This window comes from Gymnogyps californianus, chromosome 2, assembly GCF_018139145.2.
Source record: "Gymnogyps californianus isolate 813 chromosome 2, ASM1813914v2, whole genome shotgun sequence".
NCBI lineage: Eukaryota > Metazoa > Chordata > Aves > Accipitriformes > Cathartidae > Gymnogyps > Gymnogyps californianus.
The window spans coordinates 60,461,857-60,476,422 of NC_059472.1; the positions used below are offsets into that span (position 1 = coordinate 60,461,857).

The 14,566-nt window shown below is 35.4% G+C and overlaps 1 long non-coding RNA gene across 1 annotated transcript; it reads left to right on the forward strand.

The window, feature by feature from the left end:
• The first annotated feature begins 8,113 nt into the window (after nucleotides 1–8,113).
• Nucleotides 8,114–12,283, forward strand: LOC127013565 (uncharacterized). Its single transcript, XR_007766089.1, has 3 exons — nucleotides 8,114–8,150; nucleotides 8,530–8,576; nucleotides 10,604–12,283. It is a non-coding gene; the product is annotated as an uncharacterized LOC127013565 (long non-coding RNA).
• Nucleotides 12,284–14,566: the final 2,283 nt, after the last annotated feature.

The window sequence follows — 14,566 nt, forward strand, 5'->3', positions numbered from 1 at the left end:
CTCATTAAGTAAGCCTCAATAGCCATTAAGCAATTCTATGTATGAGACAAATTCAAAAACCGTATAGCAACTTGTCAGACTTGATCCCCAGTTAATAAATAAAATAATAATAATTTAAAAAATCTGACATGAAATACGAACTCTGTCACCTCTTAGATTTTCCTGTTGACTGCAGAATAGAGATCAAGAACTTAATATGAGATTACACTTCTATTTGTTTTTTCCTTGCCTTCACTGAGAATTTGACATCTCAGGAGCCAATCCATCCAGATTCACCAGTTTTAATTTCTGAAAGAAAACATCCAGAAACAAATGATCAACTTAGTATTTAAGTCTTATTTATGACAAAACCCCATAATCCCCACATACTGCTTGCACAGTTTTTAATTTCTGTCTAAGTCATTTGTGAAGGGTGTGCTCATATGTGCATTTCCAAATCTGATGTGGGTACAATTTTAAAGTATTGACTAGTGCTATTTTAACATGAGTTAGTATAACAGATTAATTATTTTTTCTAGTAGCTTGCATCATGTGTGTCATGGAAAAAGATGAGAAGTCATATGAATATTTAGCATTCAAATTGTATGCAACTTGCAATTAATAGAAACTGAGCCTGCATGCAAGCTTTTTCTGATTCAAAAGAGTATCACTGAAATTATTCAAGACATGAACCTTCTTCCTGCATAAGAGTTATACAGACTGGCAAGTATTTGCTGACTGAAATTATACTTGAGCTTAATCATATGCTTCTTTTTAGTTTTTTTTTTTTAGTTCAATGTATGTTGACGCCATTTACTGCCTCTTCTACTTAGAGTTTTAGGGTGGTGGGGGATAAATCTTTTGCCTTGTTCTGTAAAGGCTTTGCTGAGAAACAGATATCTAGGACTTACACAGAAAACTAATTAATATTTCAACATTGGATTCTTCAAGGGAAAGAACTGCATAAAAAGTACATTATTCATTGCTGATTTTTGCCAGACATGATGTCACTTGAGGTTCCCAAAGTAGGAAACACAGAGAGATAAAGAGAATATAGTTAAAGACACAACGGTACTGCACTAATAGCTACTTTTGCATATTTTGTCCCTTTGAAGAACACTGATTTATTTTTCTTTTCCTATTTTATGGAAAATCTGCTACCACTCCTAGCACATTGGTATCAAACCACTCTCCAAACATGTGCCTGCCTGCCTGTGTGATTAATAAGCTTTCCCACCAATGCCGTTATTCTCTGCGTGTACAGGTGTAATTTTTTTCTTTATTTATTGTTGGTTTCAGTTGTTTCTCTTCTGTAAACCACATCTCGTACATTTATGTTAGAGAAGGCAATACCAAAAAGCAATTTGTCCAAAGTACAAGCATTTTGATTGATTTATTTATATAGAAGATTCTGGTCCCTTTGTGTGTTCAATAGCAAACAATAAATAGCGTGGGTCAAATGATGCTTTTATTTAAACAAGTGTTAATAGGAAAATATACAAAGAGGTTTAAGTGTACCAGACTGATCTGAGCATAGTCATCTGCAGGATATTTAAACAGATCTGTTCCATGAGGTTCTCTGGCCTTCTTTTGGAAGTACCACAAATGTAACTTTTTTCACTAATCATCTAGTTTTATAAATGTGATAGGACTTTTTACAAGAGGTTTGATTACTCTGTATTTCTACAAAATGTCCTTACACATAGCTACTACATATCCTTATTTAACCCTCACGTTCACAGAAGATATTGAAGATATTTTGAATTCCTTACTTTTTTGTTTGTTTGTTTTGTTTTGAACATCTTAACTAGTTCTAAGTGAAACAGACAGGGCAAGTAAATTCTGGTATCACTGAAGAACAGTGCATAACAAAACTTTTATTCGTCAGGCTGCAGTTAACAAGTTTTCGTGTTATTTTTCAGTTTGCTTCTGTGTTAATTCCTTCTCCTTCAGCCTTAACGCTTCAGCCTTAATGGTAGAAAAGACTTAGAGTAGTCACCTTTCAGTAGTAAGCATAGTTTTTATTGCTGATGAAAGCATCTTCTGTAAAGGAATATCATCCTCTCAGGAGTTCCACACTTGCTTCTTTACACTGCAATTTATGGAAAACACTGATAACAACAACAAAAAAAATTAATTCATAATATGAGACCATTCTAAATGAAATGTGTAAAGTTTTTGTCATAGAATTTCCTGTGATAAGAATTCAATCTATATCTAGATAAAATTCTGGGATTAATCACCAGTTAATGGCAGATATTGAATGGCATACATGGCAACAATAACTAAGGGAAAATCTCTCATTGTGCTGAATATTCATGTCATTAAAGTGATAAAGAAATATTAAATTTATGTTCTTTCAAAGATAAGTATAATTTCTTGTAAAGAGGAATGTGTTACTCACTGAAACTCAAGATATTCTTAGAGGTATAAAATAGGAACATACTATGATAAAATCCAGTATGGAAGGTGGAATTCCAATGAACGAAAATAGATACTCTTAGATACAAGATGATTGTTATCTCAGTGACTTTGAGCAAAATGGAAAGATATGTGAATGCTTGAATTTGGGTCATAAATGTAAACTCCTTGGCTAAAGCAGTCGAAAGAGGAGCCCCTCCTAGTAACACAAATATTACATATGGAAGTAATTGATTATCTATAGAAAAGTCTTTAGGGAAAAAAATAATCTTATTCGGCATATTTACAATAGGCTAAGGTAACATTCAAGTAAATAAATAAATAAATAAAATTAAGTTATTCTTCCCCATTCACTACAATGACAGCATTCAAAACTGTATACTGGAAATATTCATATGTATAGTCCTCTTAAATATGCAGTATAAAATGTAAAGATGTCACTGTACGTGAGTAGCAAAGACCTTCAGGACGTTCTTATTCTTGTGAAGATCACAAAATGTATTGATCATTTTCCTAGTGTATTTTAGAGACTGTACAAGGCTCTAGTCCTAAAAACTCACAGTTGTCATTACCTTAATATTTGAGAATTACATATTTTGTAATACTATTTATCAGCCTTGTTAGGTAGGAGAGCTATATCCTCCTCCATGTTACCGAAAGAGTATTGAAAAGAGAGAGACTTTACTCAGTGTAATACTGGAAGTCCATTGCAGACCAAGTAATTGCTTCTCAGATACCAAGATAATTCTCTAGTTTAAGCATTCATCTATTTTGGGTGAGTATTTAGTTAGCCTGGAAACTATTTTATCCTATTTAAATTTACTTGTGCTTTAGATGTACTCCTTTAGAGAGTGGAGAGATCACACTATATTCTCAGACACACAGGAGACAAGTCTTTTTTATGGACTTTTTGTTTCAGAACCTATCCTAATTTATACAGCCTTAGCCATATACAGCTTTAGTCAGGGTTTTCTGGTTCCAGCTGGTTTTTGTTTTGTATAAACATAGTAACAGTGCAATGTTATGCAGAAAGCAACAAAAAAGAAATCAGTAATACAAGTATAAAACACTAAAGAACTAAAACTGACCTCAGACAAAGAGATGCAATTGGGGTTTAAATCAATACAATTTTGCTCAAACACAGCCTTCAGAACTTTATTCAATAGTGCTTGGGAGGCTTTAACACAAATGTAATTATGGATGAAGACTCTTTAAATTATTATTAGTTATATGAATAATAATCCTTGTACTTGTCATTCTCAGCTTATTAACCATAAAAAGCTTTAAGTGAATCAATATAAAAATCACAGTCAGCTTGCTGATACTGCCCATGGTAAGCAATTAATTTATTTCGGGGCATAAGCTATTTCCATTTGCAGCCTTTATTTAGTTTATTGGTAATCGAAGGTGGTTCTAAACAATCATCTCCATACCATAGGTAATTACTGAAAGAGGAAAATACATGTGTTCACTTCCTCTGGAGCCTTGTTATCTACTGTCAATAGCCTCCATCTGCAAGAAGATTGCTGTGTCTTCAACAGGAGGTTGCATAAGTCAATGGGATAAAATCAAACTCTAGTTTTGGGATAATGCTGTTGATTTCGGTCATCTACATGAGGCATGTGTCTGGCTTGGGGCTTCCACAAAAATGGAATTTTTGGTATAATTACATTTTAAGACTGAGTGCATATATAGGAGTACTTCAGTACTGCTGTGTACTTGCTATTGACATGGTGTCTTAGTCTTAATTTCCAAAGCTGCACCAATCAATTTCAGTTGAATTGCACGATCCCCCCACTAACTTTTCCCTTCTTATAGAAAATCTTCTCAATTTTCTTGCTTATCTCAAATAACTGAAAAATGACTGAAAAAAGTGTTTAATCTGGGCCACACAGAAGAAAGGTGTATAACCTCACAAGAATGATAGGTATTTGAAGGGAGTCAGTTGTCAATGCAAAGTTATAATTCCAAGTGTTGTTAATAGTAGCTTTTCATTCTCATCAGAGCGTATGTTTACGATTCAAAGTGGACCTTGTACTTATAATAAACATTAGAAGAGGCTGTAAGCAGCCTCTCTAACCTCTGAAGCATGCTCAAGGAACAACTAAACTCTGCATCATGAGAAATGGGACAACTTCCAAGCATCCTAGCACTGATTTGGACTTTCATAAGAAGTAATATCAGTGGCTTAGCATCTGTCGATTTATCAACATCAGGCAGTTTTGTGTGCATCAGATGACAACTTGTGCACAGTGTATAAAGCCATGTCCCAGGAATGCCTCACTTCCTGCCTTTGGAGCCACTTGTGAAGACTCATATCAGTGAATAAATACATCTGAATATGACCATCCATGATCTAGTAAAGCTTCTGACTTAGATATGGAGAACTAGTTCGTGATACCTTTGCTAATGCTAAGTAGTTAATTATTTCTTAAGAAGTCCCAGTTATGCATTTAGGCTATTTCTGGCATAAGAATCTATCCAGTGAAATGAATACAACCCTTTAATTTACTTAATGACTTCATTGTTTCTTAAAAAATAAAATAAAAAGTTACCAATACTGTCTTGTAGCTGTAAATGAAATGGTCTACAAAGGTATAGAGTTGAAAATGGTAGTTTTGAGAGTTTCAACCCATTCCGGGAAACTTAAACTGTGAAGAACAGGGAGAAAACAATACTTTATGTCTGACAGCTCCAATTATGGTGCCCTACAGAGCTTAACTGCCTACTTCAAATCTTTCCACAACTTTTATTGAGGAACAGTGGAGTGATAAATATTCTGAGGGGTTGTCTTGTTTTACTAAATACTCTGTGCAATTAGTTCAGTTTATGGAAAACTAAATCCATAATATTTTCACCACAAATTTAAGCCATTTCTATCTTACAAAAGCAAAGGTGCCTTTGAAACCACTAATGTATTTTTGACCCTCTAATATACAGTAAAATATCAAACTGTATTGAACTTATTTGGGGGGGGGGTGGGGTTTAACTTTGCTGTTTTACATGCTGTATCTAAATTTGTCCAAAGTATTATTTTTAATATGTATTATTAACATTCCTGAAAAGAAGACTTTAGAGCAGAAAGAACACCAAACTTTTGGGCAACATAATAATAAAGGAAATCCAATTACACTAACAGCTCTGCATTACAAAAGTATTTTAATACACTTACAGGGCTCAGATGAACCACACTGGAGTAACAGTAGATTCCTTCTCATATTTGAACCTGCAGCCATTCACCAAAAAAGGCTGTAATTCATGAGGTGATCGGAGCACCATACAATGTCACAGTGCGACATAAAACTTACCAGTAAATCAATAGAGAAAACCATATCATACCACCACTATAAATATTCCTGGTAACTCAAGAAATATCTTTTCCAGAAAAAGAGCAGAAAATATTCCATTTTTTTAACACTTTGTAATGATTTTCTAGAATAAATTACAACAGTGTTAAAGGGTTTCTTGTCTATTATAAATAATACCTAAGTATAAGAAGGGCAATTTAGTAACATCTAGCAAGGATATTCAAAGGAGAAAGTATACTGATAGCAAAAGCAAAGAAAACATAAATGATTCTTTATATTATCTGGGAAGGTAAAGTGTTCCTTATAGAACCATGAAGTTTCCAAATGAGGGCTGTTTAAAGGATCACTGTGATACTAACTGCTATTATTCTCCTTTGCTACTTACCCGAACTTCAAATCCCTGCTTCCAGTGGACTGATCTCTCTAGTTTTTCAGTTTATGGCTTGGCACTTCTTTACTCAACTTCCAACTTCTCCTTCATGAATAAAAATAACAGAAACAGATGGTATTCATTCATAAAAATCCTAAAGAAAGAATTCAGTTTTCAAACACTGCACTTCAAAACCTTGGATATTTTCCTTCTTAGGATCCCTGAGGTGGAAGCTTTGCTGTGCAATGGACATATCAATGGTCTGGCTATGAAAGGGAACACTAATCACCCACTTACTGTGTGACCCTGAGCAAGGCAATTTGCTGTAGTGCCTGTTTCCTTTTCTTTCACTGTATGTCTAATCGTCTCATATAGGAAACAAACTTGTGGGAGCAATTGTTTTTTACCAGAAATATATTCAGTGCTGAGAACAATGAGCCCCAAACTTCACTTCAGTGGCTACATATTATAAATATATGCGTGTGTGTGTGTGTATACACGTATTCACACACACTTTCTTTATATATATATATTCTCCAAATACTCTATAATCTCTCTCCCTGTTTTTATATATATGTTAGATGATATATAAAAATATATTCATATAGTGGCACAATATTATAGTATAAATTGTTAATCTAGTACAAGTAACTGAGTATTGAGCCTTGCCCCAGCTGATCACAGATAGTAGAGGATAGATTATATCTGTGCTTTCAATTCTCTTTATTTTGTACTGCCACAGCAGTACAGAAGATATAAAAAACAACTGACAATATGCGGAAAATAATTCTGTAAATGCTTATGAAGGATGCTTTTGAGAATTAGCACACATCACAAAGACAGTGCTGAACCCAGAAAACTCCAGTAGTGAATTTACCCCCACAGGAGCAGTGCTGGAATTTCCCATCAAGTACAGCAATTTAGATAGTCAGCAAGCCTACATAATGTAATTGCAGATTATAAAATAGAGAAGCATTCTGCATAATTCAGTCCCTAACAATATCAAACTTATGATATGTTGCATTTCTACATAAATTCAATGCAATAATATAAGTGCATTTTATCTCTATTAATATCGTAATACAATATTAATATATCTATATGCAATATTATCATAAACCAATGTATGAGCTGATGGCTTCCTATCTTCATAATATTGATAGAATAAATACTGTACCTATATCTTGGTATCAGTATTTTATCTTGCAAAAGCCTTTTATCCTTGATTTGTGAGAGTTTAATAGACTTAGGCTTTTGAAGCCAAGCAACCAGCCAGCATGCTTTTGCTGGTACTGTATTCAGCTGTCTTCTATTTGTCTTTTGTAAAAATCTTTCTTCTTCTCACTCAATTGGGTAAAGGAGTGGGAAATTTTCCCTTCCTCTTTGAAAAACAGTCACTAAAATTGAAATCTTGCAGAACAATTAAAGGAGGGAAGATCAATATCTTTGATCATTATGAGAAACATTTAAAACACTGAATAGACGGTGGTTTTTTAAAAAAATAATTTTTCATAATACACTTTCCCTTAAATTTTCAAAGCAAAACAGGATCAAATGCAGTTAGAATCTCATTTTATCATAAGGATAGAAATAGCCAGGTGTAAGGGACTGAAAGAGTTAACGTCTGTCAGCGTCTCAAACGTTGTAGCAACCAAGGTGCGGTCTGCCTAACAAAGAGGGCCATTAGCAAGAAGTTGGCTGGCATGGACACGGAGGGGTGTGCCGGAGGGTGTGCAGTCCTGTGTTCTGGAGAACCAGCCTGGTAACCCACCACATATGGCCAGAGGCCACACAAAGCTTATTCGAGGAGGGGGCTTCTAGCTCCTTGGAAAGTCCCTAAGACCACCACCCCAATAAGCCGCACATGCTCAGTAGGTGAAGAACCATCTGGAATACCACCATATATGTCAAGAACTGTCTAGAATGAACCCATATAAGTCTTCAAGAGGTGTGACTGGGGGCGGAGATTGGACTACAAAAGGCACAATTGTAAAGAGCCCGTGTGTGTGTGTGCACCCATCACCGAGGAACTGAAGACTGAGGACCAACGGGACGTCGCTGGATGCATGGCGGTGACTATCCTTTGCTTATCTGCCTGAACGCTTGCTTAGTTTCCTCCTGCCATTTCCTGCCTCTCCTATCGCTCTGTTTCTTCGTGCTTGGTCAATAAACAGCCTGATTGGCGGCATTTGACCCCGTTTGCATCTTAATCTCACTCTTGGGATCACCACGAACTTTCCCCGGTTCCGAAATCTAAACCGGAACCTGACACCAGACTTAGCAAGAAAGTTAAGATAAATGAGTCCTTAATATACTGTAGAAAAAAAATGCCTCATGATCAAATGCAAGTATTAATTTAACAGTCAGACCACTAGAGTTGTATTTATGGTCTATATAAATTAATCTTAGAAGTATGTAACTCACTTTTTCTTTCTATTCTTTCTCAACAAGAGAAGGAAGATGTAGGATTTGACCTTCCAAACAGTCTGGACAAATTTGTAAGTAGAACTTTAGTTCCATGGACAGACATTTTATTATACGTATGTAGTAATGTCAGTTTTACACCAAATGACTACTACTGTTACAAAACCTGTAAGGATTATAGGATTACAAAATTACAGTTTTAGCCTTTATTAAGTAGGTTCAGTAGCTGTGTCAGAGTTCTCTGTTGTTAACAGAGTATAACTGCTCTCAACTTCCATCCAAATATGAATAATTCTTGTATTTTCTTTTCTGCTTCAGGTTTTAAAATGAACATTTATGAAGATGTAATATATAGATTAGGATTCATCAGTCCCACATATTCTCTACATACATACCAGAAGTGTGGAGGTCCTTTTACCAATCATGGTCAAGTTAAAATAAATGCTGTTCAGACTCCAAATGTCAAGACAAAATTTGCCCTTTGTGCTAGCAGACAATTACTCAGAATAATTGTGTTCTGTCAACCAGGTCCTAATATTTATTGAAAGAATTAGAGAACGCAGCTGAGGGATCATGATGTTTATCCATATGATCATCAACATCAGTATTATTAATTGACAAATCTTTAATAAAATATAAAATACAGGCAACAAATTTTTTGAAAATTAATATTATTTATTATTTGTAATTCACTGGAGAAAGTCACCAAATCCTCCAAAACTGGTGTTCTTTAAAATGAACAACAGTTTTTATTGCAGAATTCCTGTTCCCCTAGCTTTTCTTTTTGCAGCTGCTCTCTAAACTTATTTCTTAAAAGCTGACTTCTAATATAAACAATTTTTGTATTCTTTCTCTAAATATCTATATATCTAAGCAATACGAGCTAAAGATATCCCTGCAGATTAATAAAATTAATGAAATACTCTTTGAAACCTAATGAAGTCAAATTAAATGTATTAGAAAGAGTATTTTCAGATTCTTTTTTTCAATATGATATTCTTTCATATTGAGATACAAGTTACCAAAGAAAATTATGCTTTTCAAAATACGGATTGTCACAGAAGTGATAACTTAGCTTTCCATATTTATGTCTTTCCAGTGAGTGCCATACAAATTATGGTTCATTTTCTAGTGAAAGAAAAGCTTTTTTTGACCAGCTGTGGTTTTGGGTTTCTGAAAGGCAGACTCCTTTCTTTTCCAAAAAACACAGATGCCAGAATCAGAAATTTCCTGGTAATTCGTGAATGAATAACTATAAATTTATCAAATTCTCCTAGCAATTTTTACTTTTTTTTGCTTTTTAAAAAGAGCATATGTAATATATAATACATATAATAAAGATATATGCACATATAAAATATAAAAAAAATTCCCAAAGGACTTTTGTTTTGGTTTTTTTTTAGTGTTGTGTTGTTTTTTTTTTTTTAAGCAGCCTTTACCTTTTGCCTCCTTAGGAGTGAGAACAGGAGTTTCTTTCTTATTCATACCTCAAAATATTTTTTAGGTCTTATGTATAGTTGTTCTAAAATCAATACAGAAATCTATATAGATATGGAAAGGATAATTTTTTCTCAAGTCAGCTAACATGAATCTATCTGTTAAGATTCTGCATGTGGTTTTCTATAGAAACTGTTTTTCTAGAAAAAGCGTACAGAATCAGAAATGTACAGAGAGGTATAACTAGTTTTGCCAGAAAATAAGGCCAGGTACTTAAAGGGCAAAGGCAGGGTCAGGAGAAGGGCAATCAAATCCCTTACATCATTTCTAAACACATCTTTGTTACCCACTGTTCAATGAATTAGATGATTGTGGGTCTGTTTGTGACTTACATTAGTGAAAAATGGACTGCAACATTTCAGAGCTCAGATACATTGCATCGGTGTAAATGGCAGTGCAGAGCCAGAATCTGATCAGCAGTGCTCTTGCCATAGGTTCACGTGTAATTAAATCTTTAAAAAATGATAGATGTTCTGTAAATACCACCAGGAACTGGGTTTTCTCGGGGAAATGCTCTCTGGTTTGGATATGTTATACTTGTGGAAGAAGATAAAATGTTGAACAGGAAAAAAACAGTTAAATTTTTGCCCTTTTCTCCTTTTAGCATTCCAAACTTATAAACCCTACAGCATGAACCAGCTTTTCTGCCACAGTCAAATATGAGGATAATATCATTCCTTTGAATTCTCACGGATTTTTGTCATTCACTAAGAGCTGAGGGAAGAAGAGAATCCACATTCTTCAGAGTGATCAGTAAAATGATATTTCTGGAAATGCAAAAATGTAATCGACTCCTGTTTAAATAAATCTATGCAGTAGGAGGCTGGAACACAAGATAACAAGATATGCACAAAACAGCCTTCGTTAGTACTCCAAATTGCATCGCTCAAAGGACTCTAAACTGCAGTAGGAAATCAGATTCAGCCTCATTTGTTATTATCTCCACCTTTCAGTTATTCCAATATTATCTCCACCTTTCAGTTATTACAATATTATCTCAACAGTACAGCATCACTGGTCCAGGCCTTATCTGAAGAATAAAATAGAGCCTGTTTTCTAGAGCACCACAAGGACTCACCTGGGCATCCCATGCACCTTTGTACTGAACACCCCAGCCCCTTTAATCTGCTTTATTCTCTGCACATGCAACAGTTGCCCGTTGGCGAATCTGACTTTCTGGCCTCTGACCTTGGCCAGACTGTCTTTGGCCAAGAGCGTGCTTCCAATAATGCTGATGCCTGTGTTGAATGCAGGTCTCTTGAGAACCTCAGTGTCACAGATTTTGAACATCTGCCCTTCTGAGTAGATGCAGAATAAACAACTGTTTTTCAACATCTGTAAAAATTTTAAGTCAGGGAGCTTTCAAATTCTTTGTACGTGAAGCCATTAGTTTAGTAATAGGATGGATATGACACCACGTGGGAAAAAAAGTCTTAGACTAGAAATATTTTATCTTTTCTCTACTGACAAGAACTAAAGTAAATATTAGATCTCCCTTGTGTTTCTCTATGCTTCCTCCTCCATCAGGATGGAGTCTATTCCTGGAATCTAGAGCTTGAACCTGCAGGAGTGCTGAGGCTCACATAACCACCAGCAGCAGCTTCTCTGTGTATCAGGCATTTTTTTCTACCCTGGAAGTTGTACCTGTGATAACAGATGCAGCGACATGCAGCATTTTCTCTGGTTTTCTCAGTAATGGCATGACTGACATATTTTATAATCCTACTCCACAGAGCAGCAGATGGTGCCTACCCTTTCTCATCCTGTACAAGACTTGGTATTTCTTCTCTGTCAGTCATAAGACAGGTTTTTGATTTTTGCTGGCTGCACAAGCCATGGAATTTCATACAGCAGTAGCTACTTCTCCTGCCAATCTCGTATCTCTCGAGGCCCAAACTTAGCAAAAGTCCTTAACTCTTGGTACAACTTTTATGCCAAATGTAGCAAGCCCTGAATGATCACTGACTAGCACTATTCTTTAGAAGGACTGACTCTCAAAGTGTGTGCAAATTAAAGGCAGAGGCATGCCATAGCAATTCAGCACAAAGATTAATCACTCTCTTTACCACTAGAGCAAATGTGTCTATTAGTACAAGGCCTGTTAACATCACACAGAAACCTCAGAAGATGCGTGCATGGTCATCCACCTTTTCTGCTCCACCTTGACGTGAGATGACAGTCACATAGCGCATTAAAGCACTACAACACTCAAACTAGTACACCATACTAGTCAATAGAGCATGTTCATTTAGATTCAAAATGATGCTCAAACAGTTATGCTCAGTGTAACTGTTTCTTCCCAGCTCTGTGTGCATGAAAAATGTGCCCAAACAACTGTATCTCACTGTGTGATCCTGTCCTTTAGTTGTCAGGGGGGTACAATCTCACTGACTCATCCCCTCACAAGAAACGTTACGAAATTCGCCAGGGACCTTTATCAAGAAAGTCACCTTTATCAGGTGACCTTTGGTGAGAGCATAGCAACCTGTGGAAAAAGGCAGAAATGGATATCTTAAAAAAAGTAAAACTACTCAGGAGTAGAAAAGTCTAATCATTCATGCCTTAACATACCCATCCAGGCTGAATGACACAAAGCCTAGGAGACTGCGCAGTACCTGTAATTTCCTGGGATATTGGTGGAAGATTCCAGTACTAATAAACACGCCACAGATCTGACACTGCATTTGGCTTTAGCAGCAGTAGCTTCTACTCTCCCCTTTTGCTGTATTTCTTGTAGGTGTTTTTAGAACATAGGGATATTCTTTTTTACTTCTATCAGACTGAAATGTTAAAAATGAAGTAACAAAAGTAGATTTTGCTCTTTGAGTTTGTACAATAATCTCCAATATATTTTTCTCTTATTTCTGAAAAGCCATTTAGTTCACAAATTCTCCTAACTACAGGCTTGAAAAGGATACTAAGGACAGTGCAAAAAGAGCATTTTAATTTGTGCTGAAGTGGTTTGCTAAACTGACACTGAACTAATACTCTTGATTTAGGAGAGATCTCCCAATGCATGCTGGGAAGAAGAACCAAAAATATAGGTATTCAATAGAACACAGAGACTTGGAAAGTTATTGGCTGAATGAGGTTTTTTGGCAATGTTATTTGTCATGGTTACAGATTACTTACTCACCTGTTCCCTTTCAAGTGCCAATATCATGCTTTCAACTTCTACTAGATTTTGGGGTTAAATGTGCATATTCAGTAAGTTCCAGATGGGTTTGGTTCGTGCTAAGCGGAACCATAAGGCTGGTTATTTGAAAACCAGCAACAGATCCACATATGAATCTCTTACAAAAAGTCTTACCAACCATTCCTAGACTGTCTTCTTCAGATAACTCCCTGGATGTTTTATTTCAGCATGTTTCCTCTGAAACATTCCCACCCCTTTACAATGCCTGCCATAGATATTTTTGCACTTAAGTTTTTAATATCTTGGACACAACACGGTTTTTTATGAATCACATGGGAAGTAGGTAAAATCTCTACATTTAGAAGTACAAGTATTATCCTCAAACACACATCAGTTCCTTGATGAAGACTAAGTCCTGCCTGTCATTTTACTCCCTATTAATTTCATTCTTATATTCCAGTAACAACCTTATAACAAGCACACAGTACTTAGAAATTATTCCATGACAATAATGAACACCATAGTAGCCATCAGTAAAAAAGTCGTTAAAAGTCATGCATATCTTATAACATTGTACTATCTCACTATTGAAGAGTGGACAATGAAGAGTGTGCATAAAATTGCACAATGGACTGTTGCAGCAAAGAATTACAGTTATTGCTTAGTTTCTGTTAGCTATAACATCAAGAAATAATGTAAAATAATACGTTAAATATACATTGAATAAAATTCATGTATTAAAAGACTACAAATAAAACTTTGAAAGTAATGTTGTTATTGTGAAGAGAAAAAAAGGCAAGCACCATTAAGTTTGTTCCTCCATCGCTCCATCTTTTTTCTTTTTTTTTTGGTAACCCAATAGGATACTGAAGAACCCCAAAAATATACAAGTAAAGGATGCTATATCATTGCTGCTTCAAGAGAACATCTTCAATTGTCCCAAATTTTGAGTTGGCCACCAGAAATTAATGTTATGAAAGACTGAACTTGTACTTGAAGGCTGAGTGTTGATCAGGCAATTGCAAATGAGATAACTGTTAGGGAAGGGTACACCTCTAATCTTTGAGGCCCAGGGATCTAACTGGAAGGCATTCAAAGATTTGTGCATTTAAGATAGCTATTAGTGCAGAAGGAAATGAGACCAGATGAAGTGTTCCCATCCAAACATTTTCTGATGAATAACTGTGGTTTTGATAAGGTGATTTTCTGTGGAAACAGTTTGTCTTTCTTGAAATAGATTTCTCAGCAGAAACCTAGGATATAACTGGAAGAAAAATGCTGGTTTTGTAAAGTTCTACACTTCTCTTCTGGCAAAAATTAAGAGTTCTTACAACAGAAAGGAGAAAAGCCGTTTAGAGCAGCATTTATCAAACCAGTCGTTTCACACTCACTAACATGCAAATACATAATGTTGTTGAAAATATGTTGTCT